Below are 17,714 nucleotides of genomic sequence, written 5' to 3'. Positions count from 1 at the left end.
CCCAATTTGTCATTGCTTTAAGAATACATGAATTGTGTTTAAATGCCTATAAGATATAAGCCTGAGGAAAGAAAAAAAAACCAAACCCCAAAACCTAGTTAGATATATGAGTATCTTGAGTCTCAGATCATGTGGGCACCACAAAATTAACTAGGTTGATTGGCAGCTGGGTCTGGGCACTCAAATTAGCTTGTCTGTGAGCAAGTTTTCTATGACAGAAGGCTAACTGCAGGCTCAGCGTTCTGGCTGTTTCTGAACTTGCTCACGAGTGCCTGTGCTGAGGCAATCCAGGTTTCATTCTCAATCGGCTCCATCAACCGGTACAGAGCTGTAGGAAGCAGCACCATCATGCTGGCGTGACCCTTCCCAATGTGATGTTGAGGAACAGGCACACTTGAACCCACTAAAAGCAAAGCTTCGGCTCTTAGAGCTGCAGTTGCATCAGTTACCTGAGCTCAAAGGGCCTCCAGAGCTCTATGCAAGGAATTTCTAATGTGAGTGGTGGTGCTGATGACCTTAAAGCTAAAAGCTGCATAGCATTTACTGGGAGTGTAACTGGGGAGCCTGGAAAAATACTCCCACAGTGTGCCTGTGTGCAGGACTAGGAAAGAATGCCAGCTCCAAAGGGGAAGTTCTTGTCCCCAGAGGAGACATGAATAAATAAAAATGCTACATAAACTGTGTTGAGACCCATGATCTCAAATCCTGCATGTTACAAGTGTTTATTTACACAGACATATGTAGCGTGCGGAGGAAACCGTACATGGACAAGGGATCAGTATGGCATTTGTACTGGTGGTACATTAAGTTAGGGCACCCGGCAGTGTGAGGCAGGGACATTACTTCTGTCATTTAGTTAGCTTTACAGGTTAAAACTGATGTCTGACCGCAGTGAGCAGAACTGCTGTACAGAGCGGGGCAGGAGTTGGGTCTGTCTTGAGAGGTGAGCCCCAGCTGGCTCTCAGTTGACCGAGAAAGGTGTCAATAGCAAGGGGTTATGAGGCACAGGCACATTTTCATGCTCCTTCCCGATCGAACATTTATGTGCCGGGGTCAGAAAGCAGCCAAAGACCAGGCGAGCTCCCACAGGGGGTGAGCTGCGGCCTGCAGCTCAACCGGGAGGCTCCGGCTGACAGCAGTCGCCCGCTCCGGTGCTGGGCTCCCTGCCCGAGACCAGCGGCCTCCGTGGGGGGGGGGTCCCCGCGGGAGCGAACGCGGTGCGCACCGACGCTCCCCACACCTCGTCCCCCGGTGCGGTAACACCGCGCACCGAGCGCCGCGCCGCCGGAGGCCACGCCCCTTCCCCCCCCCCGCAGCCGAGAGACCGGCCCCACGCTCCCTGATTGGCTGGCGGTGATGTCATCGCCCGAACATACGGGTCCTGAGTGCCGCCCGCAGTGGGACACGGGGGCGGAGGGGGCCGCGGACCTCTCCCCCTCATTGCCCGGCCCGCGGCCAATCGCCGTGCGGAGCGACGCCCGCGCCGGGACTCGCTCCGCCGGAGCCCGCCGGTCCTTCCCCATCGCCCGGCGGCCCCGCTTGATTGGCAGGCGCGACGGCCAATCAGGAGAAGGCACCCAGCGGCCGATTTATGCCCATTTCGCGGAGCGGCGGCCGGGGCGAGCGGGGCTGCGGGACTGGCGGCGCGGAGAGCCAATAGCCTGCAGGCAAACGGCACCGGGAGGGAGAGGATGTGGCGGGGGGAGGGCGGCTGGGAGGGGCGAGGGCGCTCGCTGACAGCCGCTTCCGTCAGTCCTGCCCAGGCTGCGAGGCCGGGTAAAACGTGCGGAGAGAGGCAGAGTCCTTGCAGTGCGGCCGTGACTGACGAGAGCCGCAGCCAATTGTGACCAAACATAGGGGAAAGGCCCAATCAGGAGAAAGGTTTCGGGCGGGGCTAGCGAATGAGCAGCGAAGGGCTCGACCAATGACGGCAAAGCAGGGTAGAGCCGGCAAGGCGAGCAGCCAATGGTCACTTGGAGAGGGCGGGACGGGGTGAGTGACGGCAGCGGCAGCCACTAGGCTGGGGAAGACGAGAGGCGGCCCGGCCGGTAACGGTCGCGGGGCGGTGGGGGCGGGTCCGTGTGCCGTGCCCCGCCCGCCCCCCCCGGGGCGCTGTGACGTGTGCGGTGGGGAGGGCGGGCCGAGCTGCGGCCTCTGGGACAGGGGCTCCCAACATGTCCGCGCTGCTGGCGGCGCTCGGAGTGCGCGAGCGGGCGGCGACTGCGGCCGGCGGCGGCCAGCGCGGGGCGGCCCGCGCCTGAGGCCGAGCCAGGGTCCCCTCACCCGGGCCGGGCCCTGCAACGGCCGCCTGGGGCGCGGACGCCGGGGGACGCCGGCGCTCGTCCGCCGACAGGTAGAGGGGTTAGGGCCTGCCGTGGAGCACGGGCGAGTGGGTCGTGGCCGCGCCGGGCCGGGTGGAGAGGGGGAAAGGTGCGGGAGGCCGGGCCGGGCCTGGGTGCGCGTGTTGCCGAGCGGCGGGGCCTGCGCGATGCCGTGGGAAGTGGGGGCTGGCAGCGCCGGCCTGCTCCGGGGGGCGGCGGGCAGGGCCTGCCGCTGAGCCTCCCCGGGGGGCGGGCGCCGCGCAGGCCCGGCCGACGACTCTTCCCGCCGGGGGAAGAAGAGGGCCGGCGACCGTATTGACACGGCCTCCCTCCCAGCGGCGGAGCCGGGGCAGGCGCACGGGGGAGGGAGAGCGAGGAAGTGGCGGGGAAGCCGAGCCCGCCGGTGTAGCTGGGGATGGGGGCCGGCTGGCCCGCCCTCCTCGGGGCGGGCCGGGGCGGTGGCAGGAGGCCCGGCGGGCCAGGCCCCGCACGCCGACCGCTGCGTGTGGGGGAGCTGGCCGGCCGGGCCCCGCGTGGGTAACGCGGTGTGCGGGGAGGGCAGGGGAAGGGGCCTGGAGGCGACCGGCTGGCCGGTGCCTGGGTGCGGGGCACGGTCGGGGCGGCCGGCGGGCCGAGCCTGTGCACGTGCATTGGCCGGGGTCGGGGGAGTGGCGGGCTCGGTGTTTACCGACGGGGTGGGGTGGTGGGAGGTGGCGAGCTGCGGAACGGCCTTGGTGTTGAAGCGAGAGGCTGCCGTTGGGCTTGAGTGCTGGTGACGAGGTGGTGGTGTGCAGGGGGGATGAAGTCACAGATGGGCAGTGCCTGGGTGCTGCCTCTGGCGTGGAAGGGGAAAAAAGTTGAAGGCAGTTCTCTCCTGTAGTTCGGGACCTGCTGGCTCTGTGAACCCAGTGGATGTAAACGTGGATATGCTTTTACTGTAATTTGTGGCTAGTTGAAGGCAGGGAGGCATTTTGATGGGCTGGAGGCAGCTGGAAAAATCTCTGTTGTTTTGTGTGCTGTGGTAGGGTGAGGGATGCGTTTGTACTGTGGGGATGCAGACGGTGTGTGAAACCACATGTGTTTAGGAATAGTGGTACATGAAGGCCCAATCATTTAGGAGTGATAGGTAAACAATACTGTGTGTGTTGTGAGAAGTAGGGTGATAGCTTGGCTGGCTTCTGAGTGTTGTGGAGGAGGGAGGCTTTGGGTGGTAAGCCTGTGTACAGCTTAAAGGAACAGTGGTAACAGGTTGCTACAAGGTTCTGAACTTGTTTTGTTTGGTGGCCAATGTGGTTAGACTTAATGTTTGAGACCTTCGTGTGTAATATGAGATGGTATGTGGACAGAAAGGCACTCATGTTCCTACTGCGTGTACATTGGTTTGCTGCTCGCACCAAGAGCTGAGAGAGATGCCTGCCTGACACCAGCTCAGAGAGCCCTGTTTCTTGGGTGTTGAGATGGGCTAGGGCAGCAAGCAGGGCAGAGAGCCCTGTTTCACAGTATCACAGTATGCTAGAGATTGGAAGGGACCTCAAAAGATCATCTAGTTTCTTGGGCATTGAGGTGGTCTCTGTCCTGGGAACATGAAAGGTACTGTCAACTGCTGTCTCACCTCTTGGTGAAACTGAAAGGCTTCATGTTGGATGTTTGTTGTTTGAGCCGTTGGATACAAATTAGAAAGCATGTAGTAAATGCCAGGTGTTGTTAGGGTGGTGATAGTGCTGTTTGGAAGAAAGCCTGTAGGTACCTACATTTGTGATAGGTGTCAGGCAGTGTAAATTTCTGTCTATAAGGGCATCAGTACACTCTTGTGGGTAGACTTCCATGGATCATAAGAAGGTGAGGGGACTTGTGTGAATGTATAGAGGTAGAAATGAATGGTGGAGTCTTTGACAGATTTGTGTACCTTTGAAAAGGGAGGATCTGATGAGTTTTTGGGGATTATGCATATACAGGGTGAAGATTGTTAGTCTATGTACATATGTGTGTATCAGGAGAATGGCATTTGTGCAAAAGGGAGACTGGAGTTTTCGTACTGCTGAGTTAATGGGACCTCTAGTCTGTGTGTGGAGAGGAGGCAAGTGGTTTTGGCTGAGGCTAGGAAGAGTTGAAATGGTGGGGGGAAGAGATGATAAACTGGGTCTGGTGTCCCAGGTACGTCTTGAGCAGGTGGGAGGCTGTGGGAATTCTTTGCTCTTCTTGCTATGGAGAGAAGTATTTTATAGTTGTGACAGCCAGTGAAAGCAAAAAAAAAAAAAAAAAAAACCAAAAAAGTGAATGAAGATCAGGCGATTTGTGACCTTTGTGAATATTATCAGATTAAAGGAGACTACAAAATAGTCAAGGGGTTTCTGTTAAAGGTGCTTTTTGTCTGTTTTGTTCTGTTTGTTCCACTGGCCAAATTGTCCATTAACTGTAAGGGTAAACTTGCTGAAACTATGGTATTGACAGGTCAGCAACACTTAATGTGGTGTAGACAAGCCCCCATATATGTGTGAGCTTGGGCTCAAATGTCTGCTATATATATTTATGATGTGTGTTATATATAACTTTATACACTTCAACTGGGTGCATGTATCCAGAAGGTATGAAGTCTTTTGTATTGGACATACACTTGCATTTGAGAGGGTTAGTGCATGAACATTTGAGGGTCAGCGATGTGTGAAAAGATGATCCATTTAGAATGGAAAGCTGCTCAGGTGGAAATGAGGAAATGAAAAATTGCATGTGTGTATCTGATGTTCTGCAGGTTTGTAATAGTATTATTTGTTTACACAGCCCCTTGTCTCCTGCTCTGCACAGATATTTAGAAGAGGTTATATAGGATGATGATTTAATTAAGGCACATAAGATAAAGATGAGGGAAAACCAGAATTAATGTTGTATGGGGAGTGCATAGAATCATTTTTCTGTTGCAGTAGTTGTGAGGTGGCCAGTTAGTGAGGTAAGGAACTGGAGAACTATAGAAAAGAGTGGTCTTCGTAGTGATTATCCTGGGTAATCCAGTTGCCTTCTTGTCGCCAGTGTGGAATCAGCGCTATTTACTTAAACTTTTTCAGTGGTGGTAACTGTGTGCTTTGTACTTACTAAACTTGAGACCCTGTCTTGCAGAAATATAAACCCATCACAGTTAAAATTAAATCTTGTGAAATCTGTTCTGAGCATAGTCTTTTTAAGGTGCTCAGTGTCAAGAACTACTGCTCTCAGAGGGGGCAATTGAAAATGAGTATTTATTACACAAATGTGTTGCCTCCATATTACAAAAAAAAGAGAAAGGCAGTAAAAATCCACTCTTAATATTGGATCTAAAAATCAGTGTCTGTGAAGTATTATAATAATGAATACCACTCTTTGGAGCACAGTTTATTCAGACTGCAGGAAGGGATGGGGTTGTATGTTCAGAGGGTAATGTCAATCTTGAATGAAGCAAACTGCAGCATACCTAGCTAAATGCTGCCGTAATGTTCCTAGGTGTATGTGTGGGTGGTTTTTCATTTGTATATTTTTTGTCTGTTGGGGTTGGTTTGTGTGTTTCAGAATTTTTTGGGTTAAAAAAAAAAAAAATTGGAAGTGATCATTTGTTAGTCTTGGATCATCTGTCCAGTAGGAATGCTTAAATCTGCCACACAGGCCTAGTGCTGTAGCTTTGTGAGTGCTAAATAGCAGTTCTTTTCCAGTCATCACTGGAAGATAGCTAGCTTACCGTTGGTTTTTGCAAGCACAATCTCTTCCGAGTGAATGGGAAAGCCTTGGTGAAAGAATGCAAGCTCTACACTCCATGTATGGATTGTGGAGAGTGATTACTGCAACAGGTCAGGTATATCTTTGTGTTTATAGTATTTGTTTTCTCTAATGTCAATTTCTTTTTTTCTGCCCACCACCCTGATTGCATCAAGGATGCTCGGTTGGTTGGTTGGTTATATTCTCTTTTTTTAATTCTCACAACCTTGTACAAACAGGTTTTCTCTCAGTGAAAAAGAAGCAGCAGTCTTCAGATTTTGGGCCTCTTAACAACCCAAGTGATTTAATCTGAATATTGGCCTCCTGAGACTGGAGGAGAGCAATGGTGGAAAACTGTTAAAATGAAAGTTTTTGCTATCTTGGATCCTTCCCTCTCTTTCTCTTCTCTCATTCTGTTGTTCAGTTGTTTATGCTTGATCATCTTCAAGATTTGGCTTATAGAGGTACAGGGTGTGCACTATGGCTTCTTCCTTCTCACTATATGTTAGCAGTGTGAATGCAGGATAAATGGTTTACAAAACTTCAAGAAGGGTCTGGTTTAGCCCTGGTCTTCAGCATATCTAGTATGCGTAAAGCCATCAGGGAATTTAACTTAAAACTCTGGACAAGTCATTGCAGGTTCTTAATGGTGAAAAAAAATAATTAAAAAGGCACCCAAATTGAAGTAGCATCAGACTACAAAAGCCCAGAAGAGAGAAATTGTTTGCATTGACAATGAAAGATGTATCCCAGGTGCAAGAACAAGGATGCTGAGTTTCCAAAAAGATCATCAAACCTGTTTAACAGACAAACTTGCAAACTTCTCAGCTGTTTGGCTGGTGTCTTTCAGTCTTGGGCAGATATACCTAGTGTGGGAAACGCCGGTCAAACTGCTTAAAATTTGGCAGATGATTCTTGTACAGATTTCTGTCTGTGCTAAAGCCAAGTAAAAATACTGAAGAGCTAATGAGTGTCACTCCAAAAGGAAGCTTTTCTGAAAACCTTTGCATGAGATGGTAAGAAATAAGTGAGCTGGTGTAGCTCATCTCAGTTCCTTGGAATGAGCAGTTCAGTTCATCCCAACTTCTTGAGACGTTATTGACACGGTGAAACACAAGGGTTGTCAGTGAGTGTAGGTAAAGTAATCTTCTGGCTCCTAGAAGAATTCCAGTGGGAGAGAAGATGTTTTAATGTAGAAAATTATAGAAGGGACAATGCCATATCTCAGTGGACAGCAGCCATTCTTATAATTTCCAAGGAAATTATTCAGGCTCAGCTATTGTTCTGCTAGGAAAAATGTCACCCACAACTCTTTTCCCCATGCACCATTAGTTTCTCATTAACATTACTTCAGTGTGTTATTTTGGCATAAGTTCTCTGAATCTTCCATGGGAAGTAACCTTTTCATTGAGTTTTCTGTCAGATAGTACAGCTAGGTACTTAAATGTATTTTCACAAGAGTTAACAGGAATTCAGCTCAGAAAAACATGATTTAAAGATGTTTCAAACTAGGCTACTGGAGAGCTTAAGATGGCCCTTTAGTATCTATGGTAATGAGAATTCAATGACCACAAACTTCAGTTAAATCAGAAAGGAAAACATAGGTCTTTCTGAGCAGTTTTCAAAGGATTAGCGTGTTAACAGAAAACGTCTTCTTCAGTAATCCCAGTTCTGTGCCTCAACCCCAGTGCAGGAAGTTGACCTTTACTGGATGTAGAGCAAACATGGCTCTGCATTGTTAGTATATGAATTAATTGCTTTTATCAAGGAGGTAATGAAGTGAGATGATAATGATTTGTTGAGTAGAGGAGGTAACACTTTATTGTGAGGAATTCATACAACACTGTTTTGCCCTGTTCTCGGTAGCTTATCTGTCTTACTAAAGCCAGTATTGTTTATTCAAAACTCACTTGTATTTAGTATTTTGTGTAGCAAAAGAAAACTTAGTGCCTTAGTGACTCCATCAAATGATGGAGTTATTTGTAAAGAACTGATGCTTTGATTAAAGTGGAAAACTGAAACAACTAATATTATGTTAGTCAGCTTATTCCAAACAACCAAAAAAATACTTCTGGGTAGCTTTGTTGGTTAAGCTGATGTGCAAGTAATATAAAGCATTATTGAGCACATGCTACTCTTCCTTTTCTATCACCACCTACAGTGGAGCCATTGTTGTGGGTTATTGGGTTGCGTTTTCAGTGTTTTTTTAAAAGTTTTATAAAACAGGAAATGTAGATGTTGCAGGAATTGTGTGGATCCTTGGGGTTTGTTTAACTTTATTCAGAGAACTTTCCTAGATGTATTTCACTAGCTTTTGATACTCCTAGCTCCAAAGGGGTGGAAGCAAAACCACGTGAGTAGCGATACACTGCTGCTGTAGTTACTCCAGGAAAAGAAGCACTCAAATTCATGGTGTAGCCTATCTTTTTAGGGCTAATAGATGTGTCTTAGCAGCTTAGTTTAGTTACTACTGCTTGAAGGCTCTCTTAAGTGAATAGGCAGTATCTGCCCCATTGATTATATTTACAATATATAAGTAATATTGCAGTATGCTGCAGTTGAGACTGTAGAGTGAAGCTATAGTAAGTTAGGCAGACCTACTGTCCATGGTGTATGTACTTCAAGGGGCTTTATTTCGGAGTAGTTATAGTCTTGTTCTGTGGACCAGGTAAACTCCAAACATAAGTGGCTGTTATGTGTTTTCCCAGAGTTTTGGTTTAGGTTAATCTGAGATCGTGTGTTCAGGAACTTCTTTGAGGTGTGAACCAAAGCACTATAAGTGTTGTGACTCAGATTTACTTCAAAAGTGCTAATATAGGTGTACAGACTGGGTCTCTAAAAAGCATGTTGGGGATTGGAGAGGGTGTTGATCTACGCATGGGGCTGGATTCTGCCTTCTCCTGCCTCCAGAGTGCTGTTGTCAGGACTGCAGAAACTGTCTTGCTGCTCTCTAAGTAAGGATTGTTTGTTCATCTCGACAGGTATCTAAATCTCTGTTCCCAAATTATTGTCCCTAGTTTTGAAACTGTGTGGAAATGACTGGTGTTAAAACTACAATAAATTCTAGAAAGTAGCTCTTTCACAGTTTTACCTCAGTTAATCAAGAATGAAACTAGCTGTGTGAGCAACAGGTTGTGAAGCCTGACTTCCTGTGGCTTTGTGTCTTTGGTTGGATTTTTCTGGATATACTGTATTGTGAGCTCTGAGAGTATTTTCATATGTATGGGGCACTATCTATCCCGCTGTCCTGTATGGGAGCTTGTTTTTTGGTAACATAGCTGAGCTCCTGCTGCACTTGTCCTGAAGGGGCACTAATTTGGGCCTCTGTCCTTGATCTGACTTCTATTTCCACAGAATTCACTGGACCTGATTATCTATGAAATATTTACCCTTGTGTTATCTTCTGGACTGAGGCCAGTTTCAATAAGACTTGGTGGGGGGGAATGACACACACGGTAGCTTGGCTTTCTAAATTTGTAACTTGTTTTCCACTAATGGTATCTCTTGCTTTGCTGTCTTTTTATATTTACCTCTACTTAAAATTTATTCCAGAAGCGTTAGTAGTATTCTCCCTTCTCCCCCAGCATTTCAGGCAATGTATCTAGAAGTAGAAAATTAGGTTCCTAATGACAACTGAAGGGCTACTAAAAATCTACTCTATAGGATAGATAAAGTTTTTGAGAGTATCCACATGCTTATTAAACCACGTCCAAATAAATACAGACAGGTCTACAGTTGCCTTTGATATGCATTGTAGCCTTTTATAATAGACACTCTTGCCACATATGGTAGTTTTGGACCCTGATTCTAGGAGAAGTGAGTGAAAGTTTTGAAAATGAATGACGTATTGGAGTCTCTGAAGCAGAGCTAGAGTGGATTTTGAGGGTGGTGGATTAGGAGTTGGAGGGGAAGGGGACTTGTGTTTGAGATCGCCCTTGTGACCTTGAAAAGCTGCTGGAACTGTAATCTGCTTTGAAACTTCAGATGAGAAGTACTGTACTGAAGTGATACAGTACTGTAGGTTGAGTTCTGTCTTCAGTGTATAAAGCTGAGGAAATTGTTCCTTTTGCTTCCATTTTGAGTGGGCCTATACTCAAAGCACTGACTTCAGAGAGCTTCTGTAAAGGTATGAAAGGTGAACCTAGCACAGATATTACTCAGATTCTGTGTCCTTTCTCTTCTGCTCTCCGTTTCCCTAGTATAGTAATAAAATACTTGTTTTATTTTTTCTAGTTCTCATTGTGGTCAAAAGAATATCACTTTGTGCACAAGACCTTACTTCAGATATACTAGTTGCAGGCATTGGTTTCTACTGTCTAACATTTAAAGTTTGATTCTTTGTGGGCATTTGAGGAAAACATGTTTATAGCTGATTTTTTCAAGGAAAGGGTCATCTTCTTTAATATGCATATTCAAGACAAAGATTAAGTGTTTTTCGTATTTCAGGTGTTGTAAAACTGGAACCCAGACCTAACAGAGGTTGTCCGTTGACTCCCTGAGGTAGTCAATGTAGATCAGTCCTACGTCTTAGAAGGCAGAGCAGCTCCATCTATCTCAATAGAGCCTCAGTGCACAATGTAGTCTGCGAAGACTCATGAACATCTCACTCTGTGTGTCATCCACAAGAATTGAAGTGATGCCTCTGAGGTTATTAATAATGCCTAATTACAAGTTGGATTTACAGGCATCTTTAGTGAGTATTATCCAGTAATTGTGGGGCTACTACATATACGTATATTAAACTGACTCCTCGGATGTGATGTTTATCCATTTGCTAGCTTGTCATGTTTCTTGCATCTTTACCACTTTTCCAGGAGATATATTGCGGCAAGGGATTTCTTGTTTCACTTTTCCTTTTCTCTGAAGCGATGTCTTTCCTGCTGTTTTTCTTACTGATTGTTTAACCTGGTGGATGAATTATTGGAATCATCCAAAGTCTAGGTTGTGGCTGATTATGTTACTCGGAGGAGCACTTTTTCTAAGCTAGTGGAAGGTTGTGCATAAAACTTCAAGTAGTAGGGGTTTTATACATAAGCAAAAGGGAAACAATCTTGTGAAAACAATAGCTAGAGTTGGGGGTAAGGGTGCGTGTGTGAAACCTGTTTGTAAATCTTCCATAAGTGCACCACAATTTGAACTGTTGTTTAAAAGATAACCTAGAAGTTCACAGGCATTCAGTCATTTAATAGATGCTTTAATAACAGCAATAGCTTGTTTTTTGGGGAGGTTTTACAACCTGCCCTCCTTTAGATTCTGTGCGTCTCTTACAATGTAAAGAAACTGGAAGCAGTTTTGGGTGTCTCTCTTTTGATAGTCATTTGTGGGCCCAAAAGAAAGACAAGCGTACCACTTTTGCAGACTATTATGATGGAAAGAGAACGTTCCACAGTGTTTGCTAGAGTTAAATAGCTGTGCACGTCTCCTCTGCAGGCAGACGTTTGAGAGCTCATCTGTTTTTTATAAATGATAAAGGCTATAGTTTAACATTTTCCTGGGTTTTAAAAAAGAAATAATACTTAGGCTTTGTGTGTGGTATGGAAGAAAAGCATTGGTAGTACTCTGCCAGAGTGATGTTGGTTTGTATCCTATTTTTTTATCATAGTAACCAATAGTATTTATTTCACTTCTGTTTCTCGTTTGGTTTGCCTTATGTTTTATTACTATATTTGAGTGTAAGAGCGATGGAGGTTAAGAGCTTTTGAAGGCCAGTATCTAGCTTGTAACATTAAATCTAATAGGATGACTTCTCACTTTCTTAACCAGAATGCACTAAACACAAGCAATTCTAGACCAGAGAAGAAATCTAAAAATACTTAATGAACTCAAAATAGTAGCTATTGTTAACCATAACAGCGTACCATGTGGTTTTGACTATTGCTGTGCTATTGTTTTAATTTAAAGAAAACCCAGAATTCTGTCAACTTAGAATATCTGCCTTTGGGAGGGAAGAGGATAAGGTTACAGATTGTCAAAACAATTTATGATTTAACAGGAAGTAAGGTAGGGCTTGACTTACAGAGTCAGAGGGGGAGAAATAAAATGCTAGTACAGTTCAGGATTCTTGAAATGAGCTTGTGGGCTGCAGCTGCCAATGGCAGGGAATAGAATTTAACACAGTCAGAAAAATGTCACTGGGGAAAGTACTCTGAAATTGTTGGGTTTGGGGTTTTTTTTAACCCTCTGTTAATTTATAGTTGAAAAATACTGTATATTCTCAGATACATTCAATGACCATCCTATTTTCAATCTTAAGATTTCCCTATTTCTAAGTCTGTATAGTGGGAAAGTATACATTTCCTCTATAATGTATAGGAAATTATACATTTCCTAGATGAGGAAATGTATAATTTCCTATACATCTAGGAAATGTAGGCCTCGTCTAGTAAAAGCACTGTTCAGTTATTACTTGTTTGAGGTTACCAGATTCAGATGTGTTTGTATAACCAAAAACTTTGGGTAAATTCCATAACTGAAGTAACTAAGGTTTTTGGGTTTTGTTTTGTGGTGTGTTGTGGGGTTTTTTTTCTGAAAGGTGTCTCAAGGTTTGTCCAGACTTGAAGCCTGGTTATATTGTCAGTTCCACAGAGAACAGCAAGCTAATGTTGAAAGCTACTTAGTATGTCTGTCTATGTTGTCCCTTCCTCCATAGGTCTTGTTTGTTTATTGAAGCACTGATTAAAACAGCCCTTGCATACAAAGCAGACATGACAGCTTAGATCTGTCATGAGTTGTCAGGTTTGTGCTTGAAACCTTTCTAAAGTCAGTCAGTCAGCCCTAGAACACCATATTGGAATCTCCATCATCCTTTTCTGCTATTTAGCTTAAGGTTATTAGTGAAAACAGATACCAGTAGTACAAATAGAATTGGTGAACCTGGTCTACCTGTGAGCAAACTTTCTTCTGCACTGTTTACTTTGTTTGGAGTTCAGAACTGTTGATTCTTTCTACTTACTGTTTGTCCTCTTCCTTCTTTGGGTCAAAGTCTGATACTGTTACTGCAGGAAATAAACTGAAATAAGGCAGGAGAAGAAATAATTGGTGCTCTTAATGAGGAAGAAAAATACAATACTTCTAAAGAACTGAAGCCATAAATTCACCAAAAACTGAAGCTAACCCAGACAATACTTGAGTAGGCAGAGCACGTTACTTATTGAGGAGTATTCTTCCTTGTTCTCTTATCACAGGGTTCTGTTTTGTATTCATTTGTCAGTTCATAATGTGAAAGATTTTTATCAGCAAATGCGCAACCTTTTATTACAAAGTTCTGCTGTCTGCTGCTAGCCTACTGTAATTGTTTGCTTTTCAGAGGTATCATGACTCTGATACTGGCATGGGTGAAATCCAACAAGTATAAATTGACCACTGACATTTGTATTGCTGGATGAGATGGGAGGGAGCTTCTTTATATTAGTCTTCATTCTCCTTATTTTTATTGATGTGTGGTTTCTTTGAACTCATTTTCTCCTGTTTTTGTCCCTTCTTGAGAAGGGTTGGGATGGATGGGAGAAAATCTAGTCTATAGTGCTTTTTCCTGAACTGTATATGTTGGCTCTAGCTTTTTTTGTTTGTTTTTACCCTGAACTCTGTCAAAAGCCCTGTAGATAGAGGAGAAATTAGTGCATGCCATGATCTATTCCTATTATGAATTTAAGGTGCCATGGAATTGGCAGACTTGCATCACTGTTACTGAGGAAGCAAGGTTCCTGGAAAGTCTTTGAGTGTTTGAAAGGATGTACTTGGCTAAACTGCCATGTTCAGAGAAGGAAAGGAAAATTAGAGCGGCCTTATGTGACCCAAATAATTTTTCTATTAAGAGTGGAAAAAGCAGTAAGTCTTGTTTGGTTCAACTGCCAAAGGGTAGTGCCTTCAAAACCCTAGAGGCAGGGCAAAAGTAAGCCCATCTCAGTTAAAGTAGTAGCTAGTGTGTAATTCAGTTGAAGCAGAGTTTTTAATTCTGAATTTCTTTTATACTGATTTCTAGTCATTAAATCTTTTGGTACCACAGTGGGAGTGCTGAGCAGTAGATATATTTGCTTCCTTTGTCAGCCAGGCACTGTTATTATTTCTTTTCAGATGTTTAAAACCACTCGATGTAACATCTTGGAGACTGGCTTGCTTGATGCGCGTAATACAAGCTTTGGTTTTGTCTCTTTCTTATGGGGGGTTGGCTCCCCCTACCCAAACAGCTTTCTGCTACATGCTGCCTAATTGGTGAGCATCTGGTATTCCTCTTTTTAGTTAAAAGTCCTTAGAATCATTTGGGGGGTTTTGTTGGGTTGTTGGGGGTTTTTTTTGCCATTTTTCAGTGTTACAGTACAGAAAAAAAATTCTTATTAGGCTTCTGCTCAGGCATTTGCTTCTGGAACCTACTCGTAATCCTGACTGTTTCATTGCAGAAAAGGTTCTTGTATAATTAGCTAAGTATGTTAGTGCTATTGTATTTCTGCAGCCTTCTTCCTCTGACCATGTGCCTTTCTTCCTGCTCATGCTGATATTTGGCTGTGTCTCATCTCATGGTGAGAGATAGTTATGTGATGTGTTTATGTTTGGTATCTGTTGCTGAGGTTAATTTTCTTCTAGTTCAGCTTCTTGAATCAATTTGCTGCATGAGGATATGAGGGCAACTACTGATGCAGAAGTTGGAATAGAAAATACACTGGGCGGGAGGTGTGCTTACAGCCATTACTGGTTTAGCTTAGCCTATCTTCTTGTAAGACTGTACTCTGAGATGTTTCAAAGGAGGTTCTTCTAAGATGTAGTTATTTGTGTTGGTTCTTAACATTAATGGTTTGGATACCTGATGAACTGCCTTGCAAGTACAAGTCCTAAACTTATTTGGAAAGCTACAGGTGATGAAGAGAAGACCGTACTGGAAGTCACATAACCGTGACATTTACAGCAGTGTCACCAGCCATGCTGCAATCCTAAAGTAAAAGAGCATGCAATTAAATGTTGATATTAAAACCTGTATAATAACTAAATTAAAAATATCCATATCTTCCTTTGGATTTTCCCCAAATGCATGGCCTGCTACAGATGTTGATATGATTCCCTTCACAGCAGTCGTTCCGGTTTAATTAAATATCAGCATTTGCTGACAAGAAGATTTTTATTCTGTAAGCACATGAGAATACAGAAGAAACCCAAACTTTACATAGCAAAGGTCATGGTAAGGAGTTTGTCGGAAAGTTCCTGAGCAAGTCAAGCTGTTTCTCTGTGCTTTTTGTCACGTTTGCAAATTTCCTTAGGGGATAAGATGAGCCTCTGCTCATCCACTGTGGTGTTGTCATTGTTCACTGCTTAATGTGGAGCTGGGGAATCTTATCTACTCCCTTCTTCAAGCACGTTTTGGGGATCTGCAGAGGGACTCAAGTATTTAGGGTGAAACATGAGTAATGTCATCACTGGGACAGACTAGAGTTGACAATTATCAGGCACTGACTGTTTTTGTGTCCAGGAGTTCCTGTAGTTGTTCAAGGTCAGGGGTCTCAAAGTGGCTTTTTTTTTTTTTTCAATATAGGCTGAGAGAAATTAAACCCATCTGAAAATGTGTAAGCCATCTGAATTTCAGAAATGCCTTCTAATGTGCATAATGAAATATGCTTAAGTTGTCTTGGCCATTTGCTATTCTTGTCCATTCCTCCTCCTTCCCTTTCTCAGCCACCAGTTTTTATAACAAATACTAGGTACAGTTATGAACACCAAGTTTTTCTTATCATAATCTCTGCTGCTGTTACTATCTTGTTGCCAGATACCTTGAAAATTAGCCAGAAACTCAATTGCTTGATGGCTGTGCTCTCTTGTTGAGACCTGCTTATTTTTATGCATGGATTTTTTAGATTTTAGCTTTGGAACATTTGAATCCTGCAAATTGTTGAAGCCAGAGATGGTTCCTCTTCACTGTTTCAGGCATCCGTATCCGTGCTATGTTGTAGAAAGTTTTCTTTATTACGTTATACTTGATAAAAGCATTAAGTACTGCTTTACTTCAATAGCACTACCAATAATAGTTTGTATCAACCTGTAGCAAAACATTTCTGGGCCCTTGTAGAAGAAGGTGACTGGAAATAGTCAGCATGGCTTCACCAAGGGTCAGTCGTGCTTGACCTATCTGACTGCCTTCTGTCAAATGGCTAGGTCTTCAGGTGAGAGAAGAGCATTGGATGTTTGTGGTTTGGGTTTTTGTTTTTCACTTTGACCTTAGCAAGGCTTTTTACAGTGTCCCACAGCCTTCTCCTGTTTACAGTCTGAATGGGAGGATGACTAGACAAAGTATGATAGTTCATGCTCTGCCTGTAGAGTAGTTACAACTGGAGCTCCTCAAGGATCTGTTGTGACTTACTTTTTATTTTAATGTCTTTATCAGTGACCCAGTGGAGTAGGTGGAATGCACCTTAATCAGGTTTGTGGTAGACACAGAACTGGGTGTCTTAAAGGGAGGGCAGCCATCCTAAAGTACTCAAAGGCTAGAAGAGTGGGCCTGTTGAATTCTTACTAAGTTCAACAAAATCAGCCGATGCTTGAAGCATCAGTAACCCTCCTGCAGTGCTACAGACTGGTTGGGGTGTAGCTGTATGGAAAAGGACCGGGTTCTGGTGGGCAGCAGGCTAAATACAAGTCAGCACTTCACCCTGTTAGTGATGAAAAGAGCTTTATTTCCCTTTCGTTGGCATTTGTTCCAGATATTCCCAGGCTGCGTCTGTAATACTGAGTCCAGGCTTGCTCCTTTTCTCTCTACCCCAAATAGGACCAACACTGATAAACTTAGGGCAAGTCCACCAGGATGGTCTAGGAGCTGCAGTATGTGACCTCAGAGGGGACGCTGAGAGCTTTTTGTGGCCCTGTTTACCTTGGAGAAGAAATGCTTAAGAGGGACCCAATATCAACCATCTAGTATATACAGAGATGGATACCAAGATAGAGCCAGTCTCTTTACCGCGGTGCACAGTGGAAAAACAAAGAGGCAGTGGTCATAAATTGAAATGGGTGGATATATGTTGAAAAGCTTTTACAGTAGGGATGACTGTTAAGAAATTATGGGAGGTAAGACTTTGAGAAGGAGGTTGAACTGGATAGTCTTTCAGGTCCCCTCCACTCTGAATCATTCTATGTGAAAAATCACCCATGGCAGGGACCTGAGTGGTCAAACTAATCAATACAGTTTGTTCCATTTGAAAACTTGATTCCTTGTGTGAGTGACATTTATTTCTAGTCCTCCTAAATAAAATAACTTAAACATCATCAGTTACTCTTTTTGACTGTTTTTTATATTAAGCATTAGTTACCTGAAATTCATCTATTGAGGAAGCATGGCATAAGCAAGGTACGTTCATTGAGTAAGTTCATTTCATTTAAGAAAGGAAAAATATTCCTGGTGTTGAAAAAGAAGTTTTGGAATTTCATAGTGATCAGTATGCCTTGTCTCTCACCTGCCTTCACCCATTTTTCCAAACCTTGTGGTAAAACAAAGCAATTCCTAGAGGATTTGTTTGAAGTTACTGGTGGAAAGAAAGAGACTGGAAAAGGAAACTAAATCACAGTTTCTCTGAGATTGATTCCCTTCCCTCTTTGCCCAGGCCTGTTAAAAGAAGCTGTCATCCCAGATGCTGCATATAGACATCTCCAAAATAAAGGTTTTAGGGAGATTCATGCTGCAGAAATGGTATAGTGGGC

The 17,714-nt window shown here is 44.2% G+C and overlaps 1 protein-coding gene across 4 annotated transcripts in view; it reads left to right on the top strand.

The window, feature by feature from the left end:
• The first annotated feature begins 2,088 nt into the window (after nucleotides 1-2,088).
• Nucleotides 2,089-17,714, top strand: part of PPM1B (protein phosphatase, Mg2+/Mn2+ dependent 1B) — a 64,618-nt gene continuing 48,992 nt past the window's right edge. For all 4 annotated transcript variants that reach the window (XM_080616873.1, XM_080616871.1, XM_080616869.1 and 1 more), the window contains exon 1: nucleotides 2,089-2,353. The gene's annotated coding sequence lies outside the window, so the exon portion shown is untranslated. The remainder of the gene's footprint in view (nucleotides 2,354-17,714) is intronic.

This window comes from Psittacula echo (assembly GCF_963264785.1).
Source record: "Psittacula echo genome assembly, chromosome: 4".
In the NCBI taxonomy this organism is placed as follows: domain Eukaryota; kingdom Metazoa; phylum Chordata; class Aves; order Psittaciformes; family Psittacidae; genus Psittacula; species Psittacula echo.
The sequence above is the reverse complement of the archived record's forward strand: the minus strand, read 5'-3'. Positions and strand labels throughout refer to the sequence as shown.